General features: G+C 38.9%; 1 long non-coding RNA gene and 1 pseudogene across 2 annotated transcripts; one reads left to right on the forward strand and one right to left on the reverse strand.

The window, feature by feature from the left end:
- The first annotated feature begins 1,703 nt into the window (after positions 1-1,703).
- On the forward strand, positions 1,704-4,465 carry LOC133726265 (receptor-like protein kinase FERONIA; annotated as a pseudogene).
- A 4,528-nt stretch (positions 4,466-8,993) lies between these two features.
- LOC133726274 (uncharacterized) lies at positions 8,994-11,526 on the reverse strand. 2 transcript variants are annotated; one of them, XR_009854729.1, is made up of 5 exons: positions 11,415-11,526; positions 11,017-11,258; positions 10,755-10,853; positions 9,977-10,058; positions 8,994-9,576 (listed from the first exon to the last, which is right to left on the reverse strand). It is a non-coding gene; the product is annotated as an uncharacterized LOC133726274 (long non-coding RNA). The 2 variants fall into 2 exon arrangements; XR_009854728.1 differs by having other exon boundaries at positions 8,994-10,058.
- Positions 11,527-16,197: the final 4,671 nt, after the last annotated feature.

Here is a 16,197-nt window from a genome sequence, read left to right on the forward strand (position 1 = left end):
GGTCCTAATGTATAGATCATCTCTGCAAAATTTCAGCCAAATTGATGATCGTTAAGGCATGCAAAACTGCAATTTACAATAATGAACACGAACGGTTCCGGTTCGACAGATTCGGTTCGTTCATTGGTTTAATCAAGTTCGATACCTTAACGATCATCAATTTGGCTGAAAATTTACAAAAGTGATCTATATATTAGGACTTAAAAACTGAACGGTTAAGATGTAAATATGTGATCGAAAAGTGGTCAAAAACTGAAAATCCGTTCCATAAGGCTAACGTATGGATATCCTTACCTGATAAGGACTGTGTGTATATATATATATATATATATATATATATATATATATATATATATATATATATATATATATATATATCAAAACACTTTCCAACAAGCAATATCTCAATATGGGAGAAGTTTCATTTTTTTTTTTTTTGAGTTAAAGAAACATATATTCATCTGAAGCCAGAATAGGCCGTTACATACCCTTCCGCTGTCATTTAAGGGCATAGACAGACAAGAATCTAGTGGTAGTACCCACAAGTGGTACGTACATATAGTCCTACTCATTATACATTCAAATACGTAGAGGTAGCGAAAGCCCTCTTTTGGTACTACTCCAGAAGCGCTAGAGATACATAGAGCGCACCATAGTGGTGCTTAGCTTCCTAAATATAAGGAAATTATTGTAAATTAGACTTAACTAAAAAACATAGAAAAGGGCTTAGGGAAAAAACCCTAGCCTAAATTAGAGAGTAGGGCAGCCCAAAGAGAAAAGGCCCAAACTCTAGGCCCAGCAGGACATGGTTGACCCAGGCCCAGACCACCCCTCCACCACGCCTGCAGCTGCCTGTGCAGCGCCGGCCCCGAGTCCCGCCCCGAAACTCACCTCTCCACGATTCGCGCCGTCAAACTGCGCTAGAAGCCAGCACCGCTCCGAGTCCCCAAGCCAATGCCGTGCAGGGCCTAGACCAGAGACCCGCAAGTCACACTGATGCCCAGACCCGAGCCTCACAAGCCGTACCATCGCCAGATCGAGCCTCAAGATCGCCTCCGCCACCAGCTCGTGCCGTCCCTGCACAGAAAACCACCACAAACGCCAGAAAACCAGCCGACCTACATCCAAACAGCCTGCCAAACCACAGCCGAACAACTTCTCTCCCAATCTCAACCCAGGACATTGAAGCGCCCGTCCGGCAGCCAGCCCAGTGACGGCGCAGCGAAGCCGGCGCTATCCATGGCTGCCGCCGGACAGGGAACTGTTTGGTGGTGTTTTCCTCTCCTGCGACGCTAGGGCTAGAGAGAGGTTTACAGTAAAGAGACCCATGGGAGATAAGTTAGAGTACAAATAATTACAATAAAGAGTATTAAAAAGGAAAAAAAACGTGAATCTCGTCCTCCACTTAAGGTGAAAGTCAGGGACAAGGCAAAAGTCTATTATAATTTGTAGCTTGAAGCAATACAAGAGAAGAGAACACTTAAAAGTTAAAACTATACAAGCTTCTAGAGACTTGATTTTCTACAACATTATATCAACCCCTATTAATTCTTAATTAATTTGTTTTCTTGAATTGGAAAGGATAGTACATAAAACTTTCGCGGAATGCCAAAGAATGATAAACTTAGTCAAGTCCACTGCCCAAACAAAAACAAGAAGAAAAGTGCTAGAGAGTATAGTTCAGCCATGCAATTTGACGATAATATCTTAGCTTCTACTGATCAAGAGAAACACAACCATACATATATCTATCGATTAACTGCCTTGACAATTTTATATCCCTCTCTATAATTCTGCTGCCTATATAACCTAAAGAACCCAACCAACAATTACGTCTATACACAATTACACCCCTTTTATACAGTACTTATCACCCATCATGAAACCCATTCTCGCTCTACTTTACCCTTCCAGCTTGTTTCTACTCTCGGTCACCCTACTGGTGGCTGGAGAGTCCACAACCATCTACACTCCGACTGATGATATCACACTTAACTGTGGCTCTTCCGGCCGCATGGTCAGTAACTTTGATTTTCGAACTTGGAGTGGAGATATCAACTCAGAGCTTTCCCCTATAGAAGTTGGTAGCACATCCCGAGTTTTGAAAACACCACCGTCGTCCTCCACGGGCAGCCAAGTACCGTACACCACAGCACGACTTTCTCACTCGGAATTCACTTACCGATTTCCCGTCAGTCCGGGCCAAAAGTTCATCCGCTTGTACTTCTACCCAGGTTCATACAGCGCCAACTTCGACCGCTCCAAGTCTCTCTTCTCTGTCAAAACGGGTGGCTACACCCTTCTCAAAGACTTCAACGTTTTTGTCAGTGCAGATGCTGATTATCTTGAGACGATGCTCAAAGAATTCTGTATTAACATTGAGCCAGAACAACAGATGTTGAACATCACATTCACTCCCAGCAAAGATGGATACGCTTTTATCAACGGGATTGAAATTATGTCCATGCCTGCCAATCTTTACCACACTGCAGCCCAAGACGATGGGCCAAGTATTATCGGCGACGAAAACCGGAACGTCCCAGTGAAAAACCACACCGCTATGGAGATGATTTATCGAATCAACGTCGGCGGAAACTCAGTCTCACCGAATGAAGATACGGGAATGTACCGCACCTGGGATACAGCGGACGAGATCTACTTAAATAATCAAAGTAGAACTTTGAGCTGGTTATCAGGAAGCAATAATACTCATATCAAATTTGCAAGAATCCCCAACTACACTGCGCCGGAAGAGGTTTACCTAACCGGACGGTCAATGGAGGTGAACAAAACCATCAGCAAGAGCTACAATCTAACCTGGGGGTTTCCTGTAGATCCACAATTTTATTACCTGGTGAGGCTCCATTTTTGTGAGATTGTATTTGATTTTGAGGGAGACCGTGTGTTTCAAATTTTTATAGCCAACCAAACAGCGGAACGGGAAGCGGATATAATCCGATGGAGTGGAGGAAAAGGGATTCCCGTATATAGAGACTACCTTGTGTTCGTGCCTAGTCTTCCAAACAAGAAGAAAGTTGATATCTCTGTTGCTCTACAAGCAAATCAAGACGATTCGGACACTGTATACAACGATGCAATCTTGAATGGGCTCGAAATCTTCAAACTGAATGACACAAAAGGCAACCTCGCCGGACCTAATCCTGACCCACCGCCGCTGGAGAAAAATCCAAATATGAAACCAGAAAGCCCTAGATAACCGAAGAAGTCGATTTCTATGCTTGCTATCATTGCCGGCGTAGTTTCTGTCTTACTTGTTCTTTCCTTAGTTGGGTTTTTAGTTTTCAGGCGTACAAGAAAACTCAAGGACTCCGGCTCCAGCCACAGGATGACGAAGTCAATCATGCACATTGGGTCACAGGGGTCACATATCCCATCTTATTTGTGTCGGTACTTTTCACTGGCTGAGATCATAGCCGCCACCAAAAACTTCGATGACACTTTTATCGTTGGGATTGGTGGGTTTGGCCACGTGTATAAAGGACACTTTGATGATGGGGCCACCCTTGTTGCAATCAAACGGCTTAAAGCCACTTCTTCGCAGGGTGCCCACGAGTTCATGACGGAAATCAAGATGCTCTCTCAACTGCGCCACCGTCATTTGGTGTCTCTGATTGGATATTGTGCCGATCAAGGTGAGATGGTTTTAGTGTACGATTACATGTCACGAGGGACCCTTAGTGATCATTTGCACCACATCGAGAAACCGCATCTTCCTTGGGAACGACGACTTCGGATTTGTATCGGTGCAACTCAAGGTTTGCACTACCTTCACACAGGTTCCAAAGGCACCATCATTCACCGTGACGTAAAGAGCACAAACATATTATTAGACGAGAAATGGGTAGCCAAGGTTTCAGATTTTGGGTTGTCAAAAATGGGCAATATCACAATGTCTAAAACCCACATTAGCACGAAGGTGAAGGGTAGTTTCGGATATCTTGACCCTGATTATTACCGGCGTCAACAATTGACTGAAAAGTCCGACGTGTACTCATTTGGCGTAGTGTTATGCGAAGTATTGTGTGGGAGGCCAGCTGTGACTATTGTCCACAATGATCGAGTTGGCTTGGCTGGATGGGCCAAAAAGTGTCATCGCAATGGGCAATTTGATCAGATTGTTGACCCAAATTTGAAGGGTGAAATTGCAGTGCGATGCTTGCATAAATTTGCTTCCATTGCAATGAGTTGCTTGGATGATAATGGGATCAATCGGCCCTCAATGGATGATGTTGTGAGAGGGCTTCAGTTTGCATTGCAGATGCAGGAAAACAACGAGGATTATATTGATCACATTGAAAGGACGGTTCAACATGAGATTTCATTGATCAAGGACAATGAAGGGTCTTGTTCTAATGTGCAAAGCAGTGGGGCGAACGAATCCATCCAAGACTTGACAGGGACAATTTTCTCCGAGATCATTGATCCGGTTGGAAGATAATCGATGAGCAATATGGTTAACACGATGAATGCATTAATTCTTATAGATTTTTTTTTTTCCTGAGGATGTTCTGTTTTAGTGCATTCAAATAGCGCAAGACCTTTTTGTGAGAGTTCGAATCCCTTTACCATTTAATTGACAGAAATCGAGCCAAATGCCAAAGAATAGCAAATTTTGTAAAGCCCAAAGAGGAATAAGCACTGCCCACCACTGGCGGACGCAGCAAGGGACGAGTGGGGGCAGTGCCCTGAGTCAAATTTTGATTTTTATCACCTACAATTCAGTACTTTTCAGGTTTGCCCCCATAATTTCATACATTCTTCTTTTTCTTTGGGGGCTGAGCCCTTGTCTTCATATCTTACACATACATATAATTATTTATAATAATAATTAATAAGAATGGCAATAGTCTAGTCTCTAGGACTCTAGGACTCTGGCTATGTGTAATATTAATATATATACATGTTGATGCCAATTTGGCCCCACACTTATTAAACAAAGATCAAGAATTTTCATGTTCGTTTTTATTAAGTAGAACTCATACAATCTCAGTATCTCTCTTAACCAAACTCTTCTTATTAAACTCTGCATTCAGACTTGAGCAGTTGAGTCCCAAATTTATGGATTAATGCAAAGATAATTATAGATGTATTGAGTAGTATTGTGTATGTTTTTGCTGTGTAAGTACTCTGTTTTACTGAAATTTTTATGCTGGAAATTGTATATATGACCGCAATTATAATGATTTGAGTGAATGTTTTTGCTTTCTCAGATATGTATTTGATTATAAATATTTTTTTGAATTGGCCCGAAGGGCGATAATAGCATTCATCACAAGACAGAATAGGTCGTTACATATCCTTTCGCTGCCATTTAAGGACATAGGTAAAAAAATGGTACATAGAAATAGACCTACTCATTATACCATCAAATACGTAGAGGTAGTGGGGATCGTCTATTGATACTACGCCGGAGGTGCTAGAGATTTAGATTCCTAATACAAGAAACATTATTGTAAATAGACAAAAGTTAAAAACATAGGGTTGGGCCAAGGGCCTAAACCCTAGCCCAAAATAACAATGGACTAGGGCAGAACCCCAGCCCAACAGTTTTGGCCCAATAGGGTAGTCCACCAATGTCACAACCCAAACCCGAGTTATGACTAATGTGCTGGTTTAAAACTAAAATCAGTGTAAGGCGTTTTTTTCTTTTTTTCTTTTTGAAGTAAGAATAAATCTGTGTTCTTAAAAGAAACAAAAGCAAACTGGAAGTTTTCAAACTCTAACTTAAAAGCATGTTTATAATTCTTTCACTGATCGAGACTTTTAACAAAGTTCCACAGGAACATTTCACATAAAGCCTTTAGGGCCCGTTGGATATAGGGATTTGGAAGTGTGGATTTGGATTTGAAACCCCCAAATCCAAATCTGCTTGTTTGACTGTTTTCTTTAGGGGGTTGTATATAGAATTAGTGAAACTTTTTAAGAAATCTATGGAATTTAAAAGTCTGGGTGTATTCAATATAGATTTTTAGCAATCCATGAAAGTTTTGGGGTATTCGATTAGGATTTTTAAAGACTTTATGAATTCCACCAAAATCTAGGGGTATTCACCAATTAGGACTTTTAAAAATGAATAAAAGTTCAGAGGTATTCAAAATTTCATTCATACTTATGGAATTAGAAAATCAAGGATAATCATGGACTTTGTAGTGTTAACTATACATATCAAATTCCAATAATTTTCTAGCCACCAGACCAAAGATTTGAAAAAGTCTATCAAAGATTTTTTTTTTTTTTTTTTAAAAATCTATCAAAGTTTTATCTCTGCGCGCAAAGAGGTTGGTTGTCTATCATCTCTCTTTCTTGTTTCTTCTTATCTTTTCTCTAATCTTTCATGATATTAATATTTTTTGATACCCAACATGTTCATTGTAGTTGTTGAATGTGATTTTTTTTTTTGTTCAATTGTGATACTTGGAACCCTAATAGCAATAAAAAATAATTTATGAAACTCTAAGACCCAAATATTGTGGTCTACCCCTAAAACTGTTTGGCTCCAGTTTTTCTTGAGCTGGTCAACAGTCTCTTTTCTTGCGTGGGCGTGCCAGCACCGTTCAGGTGCGGTCGTCAGGGGTGTCCCTTGACCTGACTTCTTTAGAGCGATTGTGGACGAGGAGAGCACCAATCTCGTCGCGGGATTCTTTGTGCCTCGTGGTGAGGACTTTTGCTAAGCTTCTTATAAATCACACAATCGATACTCGACGTCGTAGATCGAGCAGAGCGAAAATCACTGGGAAGTGGGGAGAACTTGCTAAAGCGTGACTTTAGCTTGGCTGGTTTGTGAGGGCGTTACCCTTGCTTGGCTGGTTCCGTAACCGTTGTGGTCGCGGTACTACAGTCGGCTCCCGAGGAGACTAGGACCGAAGCACGTTGACAGAGGGTTTGGTGGCACTGACAGTCGGCTCCTGAGGATTTTGGGACTGGAGTGTGGTCACCGGTAAGAGAAGGAGAGGGGTTGCTCTGGAGAGGCTTGGATAATCGTAGAGATTAATTGATGAATTGTGTGTCCTTGTTACTTGTTGTAGCCTCTATATATAGGCTACCAAGCCATAGTGGTTGGCCTTAAACAAATCATGATGAGTTTTCCATTTAAGCACTAATGGAATCATGATAGGTTTTCCTATTAAGCACTAATGGAATCATGGAGAACTTAATGGAATTATGGAGCACTAAATGGAATTATGGTGGGTTAGGCACTTAAGCACTAATGGAATTGAATATGATGAGTTTTGGAGTGGTTTTGAGTCACTTTCTGCTCCTTTATTCCTTCAATTATATCTCCACCAAGAATTCAGAATGGGCCTTCGACTTCTTCATATCAAATGATCCACCATGAGTGTAGATCATTATAGTAAAATTTCAGAGCTTACTTCCATGTGGTTGGGCCGGAAACGCTGCTGGACTCCTTACAGGTCCGGTTTTCCAGTTTTGTCTTTCAGAAAATTGGACTGATTGTTTGAAGATTTTTCACTCCAAACTAGCTCTTACACTATTCATAAGAAATGATCCTTGGGATGTCTAGAATGAATGTAGAAAGTTTTAGCTCATTTGGATTTCGTTTGGTTAGTCTGCCGCCCCTCTTTCCTTGTTTAGCTTGGTTTCTCCTAGCCGAAGTAGGAAAATGTGCTAAAGTTGACTTTTCATTTCCATGCTTCCATCATTCCTTTTCTTGCAGCTCGCATAATCTTCCATAATTCTGCAGATAGGCTTTATTTAGCCTCTAAATGATATATTTCGAACTTGTCGACAATATATAGCTTGAGCCACTGACATTGGCTCAATTTCTCCAAGACACGCCTTGTCAGGCCAAAATACTCATTTTGGGTTCAAACAAAAACCTTGAATAGTGTTTCTATGAAATACTAGGTTTTGTCTTATTAATTATTCTCATCGATTTGAATTTATATCATGGTTCAAGGAAAGCTTGAACAATTGAATTTTGGTTGATTGATTATATGAGTGAATGTGTAATGTCCTTCAAGTTGTAATGTTTGGGCTTTCTCTATGATGTGGGTATGGCCTGCCCAAATGGAAGTATGCAACTCATAAACTCATAGTAGTCCCCTCATCTGCTTGACTATCAGAAGGGAGAAGTGTTATACTAGCAAAGCCATTATATAACTGAGAGTTGAGAGTGATTTAAATCATTGAATCAAGGTAGGTCACACAACAATAATTGATCTATATGATGATATTAATAGGTGAAAACAAAATTGATGAGAATAATTAACCATAAACATCAAGTGATCTATATTGTATCTTTAAGTTGATTGGGAAATTAGAAATGAGAACAAACTAGCTAGACACAGTAATAATCATTCATTTGAGTCAAGTTCTACTAGAAGATACTTGACAATTGAAGAGGCAACGAGTTATTATTTCGCTTTGCATTTGGAGTGCATTAGTTGTGTTTTTTATTTTTATTTACTAGAAAATCTATAGAAGTCATTCATAATAAAGTATATAGATTTTCAAGAATCAATACAAAGTCTGTTGCTAAAATCAATGGTTTTAAGAAATCAATAGTAGTCTATCAATTTTTTTAAAAGTCTGTGGACTTTTCAAAAAGTCTGCACAAATCCAAATACAATACACCCCCCTTAGTGAGTATTTGGATTTCTTCAAAATCACCCCAGAGATTTCAGATAGCAAATTTTGATGATTTCAGATAACTAGGGGACCCTAGTTATTTCAAATCATCAGGTCTTGGATTCCTTGAAAGAACAGATCGTGCTCTCTCTTTCTTCTTTTCTCCTTTTTCTCTCACCAAGGTTTCTCTCACATCCTTCGATCTACTCTCTCTCTCTCTCTCTCTCTCTCTCTCTCTCTCTCTCTCTCTCTTTCTCTCTCCCTCTCTGCCCACGCCTCCGTAGCTTATTCTGCATCGCCGCCGACTCCATCCCAATCTACTCTCTCTCTGCGTTTCGGCTCAGCCTTTGTATCTTCTCCTGCGTCGCCGACGACTCATTGACGCCGGCAATGGTGGCTGAGCTCTCCACCGCCAACTTCATCCCCTCCGAGTCAAGTTTGAGATTGCTCTGAAGCCTTTGATGGTTGATTTGGTTGAGATGGATGCTGTTCTAATATTACAAAATCTAAATCTTCAATTTTAAATCTCTATATATCTTTTTTAATCCAAACAGCAAAATTTAGAATACACATATTTCAATTCTGCAGATTTTAAATACATAAGATTTGAAATTCAAATCCAAATCAAAATTCTGTTTCCAAACGGGGCCTTACAAAATTCGGAGAGAAGAAAAGTACTTCACTTTATAAACTTAAAAGAGCCACTTGCTTTCCAAAGTTTTCCACTACAAAAAGCACCAAAAGAATGCTCCAAGTTAACACTTCAGTTACTTACAACATATGTACAATGCAAAAGCAAAAAGAGCAAAAATTCTGGAATGACAAGCATCCAGCACCAGGGAGCAATCATTTAAACAAGGAAAGCATAGTTCAGCGCACACTTCATAAGCAAAACAAAGCTCCAAACATTTTCTGCTCAAGACAACTCTGGTATCTCATTAACATGTCCACTCATGGACTCCTTTCCTGAAAACCACAACAATAACATAGGGAGTGAGCTTCACAAGCTCAGTAGGTACGGCAAACAATCAATATAGCTAAGATTCTAATTTAGAATGCACTTGGAATGTGAGAAGCAAGTGGAATTAAACCTTAAAAGTTGCTACTGAAAATCTTTGGAATGAAATCAATGACACAACTGGTATAAGTTATGACATAAGGCTCATCTTTATATCAAAGACACTAATCAGCTTAAATCAGTTCAATAAACAACTGAACCAGAAGAGAAGAGTAAACATAAAACCAAAACTTTCCTGGTAAACATTCAAATATGTTGGAAAAGTAAAACTCGTCTTAAATCCAACTAAAATATCAATAAGACCAGAAAGCCTTTTTACTTTAGTTACGATGTTCAAAGCTCAGAAACCATTTTTTTTTTCCTTGGCTGTAGCTTTCAGCAACAATGGTGAGGATCGACCTCATTTGCTCTTGAATGTGATGGACACCAACTGAAATATTAGGTATGAAGATGAGAGAGAATGAATCAGAATACAAAATATAGAGAACAGCAGGATATGGAATATAAATTAAACAGGTGACCAAAGACAGAATTATAGTAGGTAAGTAACCAAATAAGTCAAATTTTACTTAGGCAGATAAATATGATAAAGTTTAGTATTTGAAAAATGTAGATATCTCACTGACATAAGTAATGAAACACATAATGAAGCAGTCTCCATATGGAAGTTTACAGAAAAGATCAAACTACCAGAATGTATTAAAACCCATAATTCATCAACCAAATCACAACAGGAGTTTTCATGCTGGTGAAAATAAAATGCACTAAATAAATTTGTTAAACAAAAAAAAAAAAAAACAAAAGAGGTAGTTTATCTCACTCCTTAAGCTTTCCTCAATTCATAACACAAAGGAGTCTATGAGCATAGGTTCAACTTGCACTATATTAGATCAAATAGATGGAAAGCACTTTGTCATTAGATAAAATGTTACTAAACAACCTGCATTTTTGAACAACCATAACTCGGAGTTCTCCCAAATGCATATCAACCTCATAAAGCTAAAAAGAAGACATCAGAGGATTTAAAAACAGAGTCCACTATTTCAATTGTAAGTGATGTATCTATAACAACTTCCATTCCAGATCCATTAGATACACATAAGAAGGTTGTTTATTTCACACGCACCTTGTTGCAGAAGTTTCTAGCCATTTTAGCATAAGCAGCCCCTTTAGTGAGCTCCATATTTAACTGTGCTTCTGCATCTTCCTCTTCTAGCCTCTTTTCCTGCAAGCATATTGCTCATAAGTTAAAGATTATAAAGAAATGATTAACCAAGATGCTATGAATATTTGTAATACCAAATTACCAGCATTACTGAACCTCGAATGATAAAAAAGACTTATCATTATGGAAAGTGTAACTCATAGTACATCATTTTGGGATATACCTATACAGTAACTTTAGGCAGAAGCTGCATCCACATTTCCTCAAATTCTGCCTATACAGTAACAACTTTAGGCAGAAGTTGCATCGACATTTCCTCAAATTCTGCCTATACAGTAACAACTTTAGGCAGAAGCTGCATCCACATTTACTCAAATTTTGCGATCAAACCGTAACATGAACATCACCTTTAGTGAGCTCCATATTTAACTGTGCTTCTGCATCTTCCTCTTCTAGCCTCTTTTCCTGCAAGTATATTGCTCATAAGTTAAAGATTATCAAGAAATTATTAACCAAGATGCTACGAATATCTGTAATACCACAGCATTACTGAGCCTCAAATGATAAAGAAGACTATCATGATGGAAAGTGTAACTCATAGTACATCATTTTGGGATATACCTATACAGTAACTTTAGGCAGAAGCTGCATCCACATTTCCTCAAATTTTGCGATCAAAGTTTTTGCCATAACATGAACTTCACTTTTCTCCTCATTATACTTCATAGCGGTTAGTTAGCATCTTAATTAGCAATGATTTTGTTGCTATATTGTTGTACACTCTACACTCTGAAAACCAAGTATAACAGCTAATTTCGCCAGAAACTTCAATACAAAGGACAGCAAAGCAAGGTGTAAGTGCTAGATGCATGATGAGATAGAAGAGTAATAAAGATGTTTAATGGAAATCTCAAATGCAGAATGCATAGTAATGCATTACACACATTTAACTAATGCATAATGTATCCTTTAGCCAAATTGTTCATGTCCTTATTATTTGCTAGCTTGATATGGCATCTACAATATGTTGTCTACGGTATTATTGAGGGTTAGATTAAGAGGATATCTCTGTTTAAGCCAACTGTGAAGAAGTCCATCCCCTCTAAGAAGATCGGCAGATATCCAAATATTTAAGAAAAGAGAATTTAATGGTTTGAGGAAATATATAGTTGATTGTCAGACCATCTAATTCTGAAATTTATGGATGATTAGTCGACTGTCATGAACAACCATTGATGGATATGAATTCACAGACCTCAAAGTCAAAGCAATGGTGGAGCCTAATGAATGAACAGATTGTATGAATGCCTTCAAAAGTTAAGGTTTTAGATCCACTCACCAAGAAATCAGTTCGAGTATTTCTTTATGGTTAGATTTTGGACTTCAGAATGCAATCCACTGAATCTATTCAAGAAATTTTTGGTATGGTCACTTGATTTCTCTATCTCCTGAGAAAAGAAACATTCTTCTAACAATATCAACACAACAAATTCACAAATTTATGCAGTACAAACACACACATAAATGTAATCACAAAAAAAAAATCTTCAAAAGCATTTTTTTTTGTTTTAATTATTAAATTCTGACATCCAATTAATTCACCTGCTCAATGTATTCAACCAAACCAAAAACTGAAAGCTCAATCACTGCAATGGAAGCCATCACCAACTGCAACGCTACAAATCCCAAATAGGCAAGAAACCAAATGAGAAATCCATGCCACCAATACATTTAAAAACTGACAAAATTCAAAACAAATATAAACTAAAAAATTAAAAATTAAAAAATTTCACAATCAAGTTCTCAGATACCCAAAGGCAAAAAGCCAAACTCATAACACACAGAAACCATCGAAGCATTCCCACACACTCATTTAATGAAAAAAACAGAAGAAAAAAAGTACTCATCAAGACATCAAGTCATGAATGTCTGCAAAGATAAGAACAGAGATGCATATGAATTACAATGTCATCTTCAATCACAAATATGGAAAAAAATGATATATACTGGCAAATGCATGAAACGATTTGCAGATTACAATACATGAGCAAACCTTGCGAACTATGGGAAAATTCTTTACATATATTACCAAAAATAGAGGAACTTGAGGTGGAGAACTTCTAGACCTTATGTGCTTCAGAGCAGAATCAAGTAGCTGCTCCAAATTCTAAACCTCTTTCATACTTAAGGATTGGAGGTCTTCCCCCATAAAATTACTGAGAAGATAGCCGAAAAGATTTGTTGATGCTGGACGAAAAGATTATACAACAACCCATCATAGACCCCAGTTTTCCTTTCTTTCTTTTGTTTAATGCAAGCTTTACTTCGGAGTTTACTTGGATGTGAAAGATTATAACCATTACAAATACTATCATGACACGGTTATTTACATGAAATGAGAAAACTTATCAATTGGCAGACAATGCGCAGATAAAGAATTGGTATGTAATTGAAGATGGATCACAGAAGGAGTTGGTTCTGCAAAACACATTGCTCAACTAACAAATCAGTGTTTATTTACGGTTAAAAAAGAATTCGTAAGAGTAAAAAAGAAAATTAAGTGCTTGTTAATGTCTCGTGTTAACCAAGAATCTTTGATTTAGAGACCAGTCTTCTTTTTTTTTCTGGTCTGTTGCAAGTCTACGCTCCTGCGTTACAAAAGGACAAAACATCAGAGAAAGCTTTGCCTCTCCATCAAAACACCTCTCACCCTACTTAATTCTCCGTCTTGATCCCCAGAGTTACCATGAAGCCAACTCTCACACCTCCCTCCATCTCCTTGTATCTCCACATCGTCACCCTCCTTGTAGCTAGCGGTTCGCCTCCTATCTACACTCCGGTCGATGATATCACCCTTAATTGTGGCTATTCTGGAAACTTATCCAACACCTATGATGACCGGAATTGGACTGGAGATATCAACTCAACATTCTCACCCTCAGAGCAACACCAACTTGGCAACAACACATCCCAAGTTAGAAAAGCACCTCAGTCATCTAACATCAGCCAAGTGCCTTACACTACAGCACGGCTTTCTCACTCCGAATTTAGCTACAGATTTACCCTCACCACCACAATTGTAATAACAAGACTCGTTACTGTCCTCTTTTCTACACATTTAGTTCAAAAGTCCAAATGGGAAATAACGCGATATCATTATTGATAAAGTAATCTGGGGTTCACATCCAAAACCAATTGGCAATGGATGGAGTGGCCCAAACCCTTATAAACCCATAAGCAAAGTTATATTTTTCCAATGTGGGAGTTATATTTATACACATTCTCAACACGCCCCCGCACGTGTGGCAATTTCTCAAGTCATACACGTGGACAAATTATATTGGGTGACGGTGAGCACGTGTGACCATCGCTGAAACCAAACACGTGGGTAACCCGCTCTGATACCATGATAAAGTAATCTGGGGTTCACATCCAAAACCAATTGGCAATGGATGAAATGGTCCAAACCCTTATAAACCCATAAACAAAGTTATATTTTTCCAATGTGGGAGTTGTATTTATACACATTCTCAACAATTATTACTACTACAACCTCCAATCTGTGATTCATAACTAACACACCAGTGATGTTTCCCATAGGGGTGGGCACTTGAACCCGGAAAACCGAACCCGACCCGGTCCCGTCCCGAAAACTGCCGGGACGGGACGGGTTTGAAACTTCAAATTTTACTATTTGGGCCCGTCCCGTCCCATCCCGTTTTAACGGGACGGGTTTCGGTTTGGTTCGAAGAAATCCCTCAAAGGCCCGACCCGTCCCGATGTATTAAAACTTATTTTATTTTCCTTACTTTTCGATCGGTTTTTGACCTAAACCCTAAACTCATTCCTCATTTCCTCTCGAAGTCTCGAGTCTCCAGTTCTCCACTCTCCACCTTTCCTTCACTACTTCACCGACTGAGGGTGTTCCCATTTCTGCAATTCACCTCCACTCCTCCAGGCTCCATCAATTCAGCTCATAAGCATCACCGAGACACCGACCCATTCCCAATTTCCCAAAGTACCTGCCTTCCTGGTCACCGAGACTGCCTTCCTGGTCCAGTCGTCAGCTCGGGGAAGTGGTTTCTCCGTCGTCAGCTTCGCCGTGGTTTCGAGTCTTGCTTCAAACACATAAGACTGCAAATGTAAGCCATGGATTCTTAGTTTCTTACAGTTTTGCAATTTATACTTTATAGACAAACTTCGATTTCATTGCCGATGGTTTTGCAATTTTGATTTGTTTGATTGAGATTGTGAGATTACATGTGTAGGATTAGCCGATTAGGACTTAGGAGTTCAATTTGTTCGATTGGGTTTGTGAGATTACAGTTGAGTTCGTGAAGATCGATTGGGTCAGTGGGTTTTGTGAAATTTGTTCGATTGGGTCAGTGGGTTTTGTGAAATTTTGATACTTACGCTTAACAATTGGATTTTTAGAGTTGAAGAGTGAGTTAAGCAAGAACTCAGATGCTTCAATGTTGTTGTGCTTCTAAATATGTAGAATCTGAATTGCACTCTCTAAATGTAGAAGAAGAATAAGAAGAGCATTTGGGGTTTTGAAGTGAAGAGAATAATGCAGGTGGGGTTATGGAGTAGGTGGCATTTGATTTCTGTTGTAGTTTTTACATGTGTTTGACTGTTTTCAGTATTTTCACTGCATTGGCATTTACTAACTCTCTTTTTTTTAGAGCATGAAAGCACTGCATCTAGCAAAACCAATGTATGTCCATGGACAATCAAAGCAAGAAAATCATACACAAGTTGCTAACTTTGATGGATCATAGAGATTTTTGATTCTGAAAACTTATCCATTTTTGATTCTGTACTAATGTGTTTCTTTTGAGTGAGATTCTTATATTAATTAATAGGAGGTGTGGAACTATGAATACCATATATCGATGTGTTTTGGAAATGGAATTTTATTAGAAGGTAAATTATTGGAGGTGTTATGTTGGTGTTATGTATTTAATTGCAGTTGCAATATTAGTTCTAAGAAACAATTAATGAGATATCATGATTCATGGCAGTCTATAGTTTTCTACCTTCAAGAAGTTGATGGCTAGGGAGAAGAAAACAGCTCGACCTCGACCAGGTGCTTCTGGTCTTGAGGATTCTTCAACAGCCACATCACCGGCTTCTCCTCCACTGCTCGAAGCTGCAAGCCACTGTGATGTCAGCTCGGGTTAGTGCATCATTGCACCCCACTGTGCACACAACTTTCCATGATGTGATTACCATGGAAAAAAACATAGATAACATGCTTTTGGGACCTCAGATGGCTACTGCATCAGAAACTGAGATAATTTTGATCGATATGGCAGCCAACATGAGATCTAGATGGTTCAAGTACTATGGTTCATTTCATGAAATCAATCACATAGTCATCATTGGCCTTGTATTAGATGCA

This window comes from Rosa rugosa, chromosome 1, assembly GCF_958449725.1.
Source record: "Rosa rugosa chromosome 1, drRosRugo1.1, whole genome shotgun sequence".
NCBI classification, from domain to species: domain Eukaryota; kingdom Viridiplantae; phylum Streptophyta; class Magnoliopsida; order Rosales; family Rosaceae; genus Rosa; species Rosa rugosa.